The sequence below is a fragment of the Dryobates pubescens genome, chromosome 8 (genome assembly GCF_014839835.1).
Source record: "Dryobates pubescens isolate bDryPub1 chromosome 8, bDryPub1.pri, whole genome shotgun sequence".
Lineage (NCBI taxonomy): Eukaryota > Metazoa > Chordata > Aves > Piciformes > Picidae > Dryobates > Dryobates pubescens.
Window position 1 is genome coordinate 3911514 of NC_071619.1, and position 7279 is coordinate 3918792.

A 7279-nucleotide genomic window follows, 5' to 3' on the forward strand; every position below is an offset into this window, starting at 1 on the left:
CGCTCAGCAAGCGACTGCAAACTGTCATTTCAGCTCCGCTTGGTGCTGGGAAAGGCTTACTGTTCCTGGATCTGTCACCAAAAAAGTCCCCCAAAAACACTTGAAGTTGTTCCAATACCTCCCTTTGAAAAGAGGCAGAAGGCTCCAGCATTTCAGTGGTGCTAGTGCAAACAGTTTCTTTACCACCTTCACTCAAGTGTCTCCTAATGATAGCCCCGGAGCCTGTGTTGCACATATGCTGTCACATCTTTCAAAAGCACTTAGAAGTGATGCATATGTAAATACACCTACTTTGCATTCAGGCATGGAATGAAGGTATTGCTTTCCCAAGCCTGCAAGGTCTGCAGCTTTACTGGTGCACATGCACGTCTTCTGCATATTTGGGAGTTATATCAACAAGCTGCATGTGCCAAGAATTTTTTTTATTCAGGAAGGAATCTGAATTGGGTAACAGCTGGAAGACAAGCCAGAAATCGTGATATATGCTCACAGAGCACTGCTACACACACTGGAGCTGTGTGTTGTGTTCCTCCCCATGCCTGCAGCAGGCAGGATGCTCTGTGGTGGCACCTCGGCAATCCTCCTGCACGCTCAGAGGGTTTAAGGAAGGTCCCCTGGGTGCTGGTACAATTTGCCTGCAATATAATCTAATGTTTGGGCTGTTTCTGTAGGCTTAGAAAATGTTATAAACATACACATTTGTAAAAACTCTGGGTTGCCTGATGTGCTGGAATCTTGTGAGGTGCCTCTAATGTGTTTCCTCTGTCAAACTGAATCCATTCCCTGTTCGTTCCTGCCAGGTTTTCCATAGTCTCAAGGGGAGAACATCCTCATCTATCAGTTCCAAATGACTGGAACAGTAAGGTTGAGAATAATCACAGTTATTGAAAGTTCAGAAACTATCAATGGTCCATTTATAACATTTGGCTACGAGGTCCCCTGCTGTGCTGAACCTACTGTTCCTGCTCTTCAGGCCATAGGTGCTTTGTTCTGCACTGGTGGAAACAGTTTCATATCATTTCAGATGTCCCACCAGGAGGGTTCATTGCAGTTGGTACATCCATCATTCTTTTCTTGCAGTATCCCTAATTCTAGATCTGTGGTTGTAATCACATCTGCACATTTGTAAGTTCATCATTTGCTTCACCTTTCTTAACAGTTAAATGCTTCCTTCCTCATCATTTATGGTATCCTGAGCAAAAATGAGGAACTGAAGATAGAGTCCAGGCCCTTATGAAGTCTTTCTGTGTAACAGTTAATTTGTTTATTAAAAAAAAAAAAAAAGGAGAAAACCTGACAGACTCATAGAATTGGCAGGGTTGGAAGAGACCCTGAGGATCATCTAGTTCCAACCCCCTGCCATGGGCAGGGACACCTCACACTACAGCAGGTTGCCCAGAGCCACATTCAGCCTGGCCTGAAAAACTTCCAGGGATGAGGCTTCCACCACCTCCCTGGGCAACCTGTGCCAGCATCTCAGCAACCTCATGGGGAAGAACTTCTTCCTAATCTAAATCCTCTAGCTTGGATCTATTCCCCCTAGTCCTATCACTACCCACCCCCCTAAAAAGTCCCTCACTAACTTTCTTGTAGCCCCCTTCAGATATTGGAAGACCACAATAAGGTCTCCTCAGAGCTTTCTCTTCTCCAAACTGAACAATCTCAACTCTCTCAACCTCTCCTGGTAAAAAAATAATAATAGTGAAATCACTATTAACTATGTTGTTAAAACCAGGCAATAATTTGTCGCTCTGGCTACAGGGGAGCTTGGCACATTTTATTGCTTGCATCTTTTCCAACTTTATTTTTCTCCACTGCAAACATCCACTGCTGGAGAGCACAGCCTCTCTCTCTCTACAGGCATACTGAGATTATAGACTGCATTCTGATCTCCCCTATGTTAAAGGAATACAGTATGATGCCAATTACTTCGGGGGGGAATGACTCTGGATTTATACCACTGTATCTGAGATCATAATTTGACTCCTTGTGAGTAATTGAGGTCATGTGTCTTCCTTTGTAACTTCACCACTGTAATGCCTACGCCTCATGCTGGAGGGTGAGTAGCTTGAACCATCCCAGATGACTGAATCATGAACATTTTTCCTGGATGAATACATGAGAGTTTGTATGAGAGCAAGTAATTGCTCTTCATATGTGCCTGGGATATTATTTCATTAAGCAAACTGCTCCCTGCTCATGCAGAAGCCCTAAAGATCAAGCAGCTGCTGGTGCCAAATTAAGTTTTCCTTGGGGTTAGAGCACAAAGTCAAAACTCTCGGGTCCTTTTTCATTAACTTCCTCAATTTGTGACTTTGGACAAACTCCCTGGGATCTCTGCATCAGTTGCCCATCCATAGAGTGGAAGGAAAGCTTACTTTAGAAGGAAAAAGATGTGAAAGTTAAGCATGTGGGGCCAAATTCTGTCCTCTTACTCATACTGAAACAGCCCCTGGCTCTGCACTCCTTAACCGTTTGGCTCCACACCACCACCAATGAAAGCTGGGCTGGGTGTAAATCTCTATATTTACCTCTGGCTCTCCAGGTTGGTGAAACACTCTGAAATTCTCTGATGAAAGCTGCCCTATAAATACAAAGTGTTCTTGTGATTCAAGTTCTCTCTTTGTTTGGGTACAGATTCAACATCTCACTTCCACAGCTTATGAGACAGGTTGTTATTACAACGCTCTTTCCTACCTCCTAACACCTACTTAAACAGAAATAACTTCTTCTGCTCTCACATTCAGGGCACAGAAATCTATTTAAACTTTCCTTTTGACACGAAGGAAATCATTAAAATCAACCTCAATCCCTTCCCCCCTGTGGGACTGCTGTCTTGTTACACCAAACCTCCACAAGCAAAGCCTATAGCGTGTCTTTAACTTTGCTTTGCTTAGGAAGGAGCTCAGCTTCTGAGACTGAAGAGACTTCTCTTGAAGACATGAGTAGCGTAGGAGAGCAAGGGCATGGGAGAAAAGACAAGTTCTCCCCAAGGAGGAATTTTAATATGCCTGAAGAAGGGAATTAAGCCTTTAGATCAAGGCTCTAGCACTGTGTTATATAAGTGACCCCCTTTAGCATAAAATCGTTGCACTGAGGGAAAGCATGGCATTATGGTGTGTTGATATAATCAAATCTGAGAATATCTTCTATGCTTTTTGTTACAAGTGGAAGTGGCTACAGAACCTATAAGGCACTAGAAGTCTGTTTTGCTAAGTTATCTCCCTATGGTAGTAACTTTTAGAATGAATCATAGAATGCACTGGGTTGGAAGGGACCTTTAAGGGGCATCTAATCCAACATCCCTACAGGGATATGCCCAACTAGATCAGGTTGGTCAGAGCCCCATCAAGCTTTACCTTGAGTGTCTCCAGGCATGGGGCCTTTTCCTCCCTATATGTAGTATTTAAGCTATAGTCATCCAGGTGAATGATGGAAAACTGTTTCAAACTCCCACAGCTGTAGAGGGGGCAAGGTTGCATTAGTACCAGGATGGGGTCAAACAGAATGGCACTGAGCCCAGTAGACACCCACCCAACATCCCCAGCACATGCACTGGACACTTCTTACCTTGCCTTGCACAAGCCAGAGGGTCCAGAGCTCCTAAACCCAGATGTATTCCAGAGATCTGTTAGTGTGCACACTAAAGAGCATATTTATCATACCACAAATATCTAAGTGTGGGATCTGCTAGTGGGAGGAGAGACTGCTCTCTCCAAAAGCTTTTGACCACAGGATTTCCCTATCTTGCCAGCCTCCATACATGCCTCTGAAGCTGTGAGGTTGATGGGCAGGCCTTAGATCATCATCTGGCATCTTTCGTGATGCTCATAAAAAGAGCTGGTGAGAGCTCCTTACATATTATCACATGTATTTGAGTTTCACTGGACAAAGCAACACATCCAGGAAAGGAGGGAGAAAGCATGCAGCTGGTGCTATGGCATTGGGAGAGTCATCTCACAGGTAATGGAGTGGGGAAAGAAGGATTCTGCCAGTGTGTTTCAGACCTCTTGGGCCAGCTTCTTCCCTCTTTGCCTTCTTGTTAGGAAAACTTAGCTTCTCTAGTACTAACACACAGTATGATTGTGAAACTGTGCTGATGATTTCAATTTGATATTCACTCTCCTGGTTTGTACTGGCAAACGGCTTTCCTGCAATAGGCTGCTTCACAGAACAGTCACCTTTTCCCCTTGCTTGAGCAGGGGTCAAACTGAGCCTCTGAGAAACTGAAATGATCCTTGCCCCAAAGTTTATATCTGCAGCTCGAAACAAGGGCTCAGGTTCCCTCCCTGAGGCTGAACAGATTCTTACTCTGCAAGTAATCCTACCGAAACCAGTGGGACTACTCATGGAGTTGAGAGATGTACTGGCTTTGGTTCCAAATATCCATTCATCTTGCTGGGGTGGTTCCATATTAAAAAGCTTTTAACCCTACAGGCATTGCAGTGTATTAGGAATGAGGTGCAACAGCTGAGCTTTGCTACCTGCTTGGTGCTCTCAGGGTATGTAAAGAAATCCAGGATCTGGAAGGATAGAGGGATTTTGGCAGCCAAAATGCTAGTTTGTTTCTTCTGGTTGGTGGTGTTTTGGTTGGGTTTCTTTTCTTCCCCTCTCCAGTCAAGCTCCCAGCCACACTGGCAGTGTCAGCTGTACTTCACTGAATTCCTTGACTTGACAAAGAAAGTAGCTTCCCCACTAGCAGAGGGAAGAAAGGATCTCAGGTCCAGGGGCTGCTGCTCCTTTCTCTGAGCAAAGACAGCTGATTAAGTGAAGTACCTGCTCTGTGTACCCTCTTCGCTGTTACATGCAAGTAGTTCTTGCCATGACAGGAATATACCTCTGCCCATCATGCCCTTTCCCCGTGGCATTAACACTGTGAGGAAATAGGAGGTAGACAGGAGCTGTGCAGAAGACCTCCTTGGGTTACACTTCACCTCTCACTGAAACTGAATTTCAGAGAGGAAATCTTTACCCTGGCAAAATGTCAGACTGATTACATGAAAATGAACCTCCCAGCAGAAATCAGATGAGTTTCTCAGATTTCCAATGAACTCAGGGGGCTGGTAGGCTGCTGCAGAGCCTGGTGATGAGGACAGCCCCAAATGAGCCCCATTAGATCCACAGGTCCATTAGATAACTGGGTGTCACTCATCACTATCTTTATCCTGGCTATGTCACTACAAGGAATTCAACAAGATGATGTAATCCACACTGGACCAAGATCCTTGGTTGGGTAAGGAGGTTCTATGGCCATGCTCTGCTCCTTGATAGCCTGTAATGGAGCTCAGGAACCCTGGAGCTCAGAAGTCCTCTGCCTTTGAAAATACCTGAACCACGCTGAATAAAGCTCCACCCCAAACTGGTTCAAAGGGGGAAGATATTCACACCAAAAATTACATTCAAAACACTTTGATGTGACAAGGAGGGGCTCAGAGGCAGTAATTGTGGGTTGTCTGTACCAGCTTAATTCCACCTTGTGCATAAAATCATCTCTCCATTCCTCTAGCTGTCTGGTCCTGTTCTCCTTCCTCTTCCCAGGCGGTCACCTGGTCTTTAAATGGCTTGAGGACTCCTGCCTGCCTAAAGGGGATAAATCTTGGAAAAGGCCAATTATTAATCTCTAGAAGTCTCTACTGAGTATATATAAATTCTCTTTCAATTTCTTTTCTTAAAATTAGATTTGTAGTCTCATTCCCTTGTTTTTCAGCTTGAGGCAGAAAAACTAACAGAAATTTTCAGCTTGAATGATGGAAGTTTAGTGAAGCTACACTGAATAGCAAACAGGACCTTCTGGGAAGCACTAAGCAACTTTGGCATGAGGTGGGACTCAGGTGGTGAAGGGTGGACTGGCAGAGCATTCAGCCACTCCACTGGTTGGGCTGGTGGGAGGGGTCAGACCCTCCAGAGCACCATGTGGAATGTATCATAGAATCAACAAGGTTGGAAAAGACCTCAGAGATCATCAAGTCCAACCTATTACCTAATATGTGTAAATGTATATGTTTAAATGTAAATAGGCTGCCCTGAGGTCTCAGGGAAACAAGGCTAGCTCCTGGTTTCATGGTGGGGTTTATGTCATTGTTCCAGGATCTCCTTAAATTGTCTTTCCGTGCCACAAATCCCCAGTCTCTCATCTTGATGTTCTCTTCCCTATTCCCTTCCCAATGTCCCATTTCATCCACTTCTATCAGATTGCCTCCCCTCTTGTCTGTGGGAATGCCAGCAAGGGGAGAGTGAAGATACTACAGAAAAGAATCCTTTTGTCCTCTCATCTCTGCTACTTCCTTCACTGAAAGGCTTCAGAAGCAGATGCACCTCTCACCTGGGGTCTGTTCGGGGGTCCAACACAGAGCTATAGAGAACTCATGTGCAGTGACAGGGCAGGTGCTTTGTCTCCACTACTTTTCACAATGGGATCAGGCTTTTATCCCCAAGAAAATAAGCAGATCTGCACTGTTTCCACTGAATGTGTAGGGTAAGAGGGTGGTAAAGAGGGCAACCTGATCTAATTGAGGACGCCCCTGCTTACTGCATAGGAGGTTGGACTTGATGACCTTTAGAGGTCCCTTCCAACACAGACTGTTTCAGGATTCTATGATGACTTAGCACAAGCCCCAGAAAAGCATGGAGCACTGTCCCAGCACCCACACCTGCCTCCTGGGACCTCAGCACCCACTCCTGTTTGCCTCCTGTGGTCCTAGCATCCACACTTAACCTGCCTCCCAGGGTCTTATCACTCATACCTGCCTTCTTCCTGAGTTCCCCCATCTTATGCTCCCAGGTTGCACAGAGGTGGTCCTGCTCTGCAGTGGCTTTGACATGGTGTCATCACTCTAAGATTTGCAGTTTCTTCTCCCGGACCCTCAGGTCTCCTTCCTGCTGAGAAGCTGTCTGGCAGTGCAAGAAAACAGTCTGTGCAAGTGCTCCTTCACAGTTACAGACAAGGTGACAGGTGTGCTCTGCTGACTTGGGAACACGAGGTGACAAATAAACAATAACGATATGTAAAATAGTATTTCATGTTCCCCGTGTAAGGAGGGTGTTGACTTCGCTCTCCTGCCTGCTAGTCTTCTGAAATGGATCCGTAGTGACATCCAGTGGCCATAACCTGAGACAGCTACAGTAATGTGGGATTGTAACAGCATGGACTGCATTTACCACTACTTAGCACTCATCCTAAAAAAGTTCTGTATGCAAAAAGAACCCCCAAAAAACCCAGAGCAAACAAAGCCAACCAAACAAAAACCCCCACACCAAACAACAAAACAAAATCCCATAA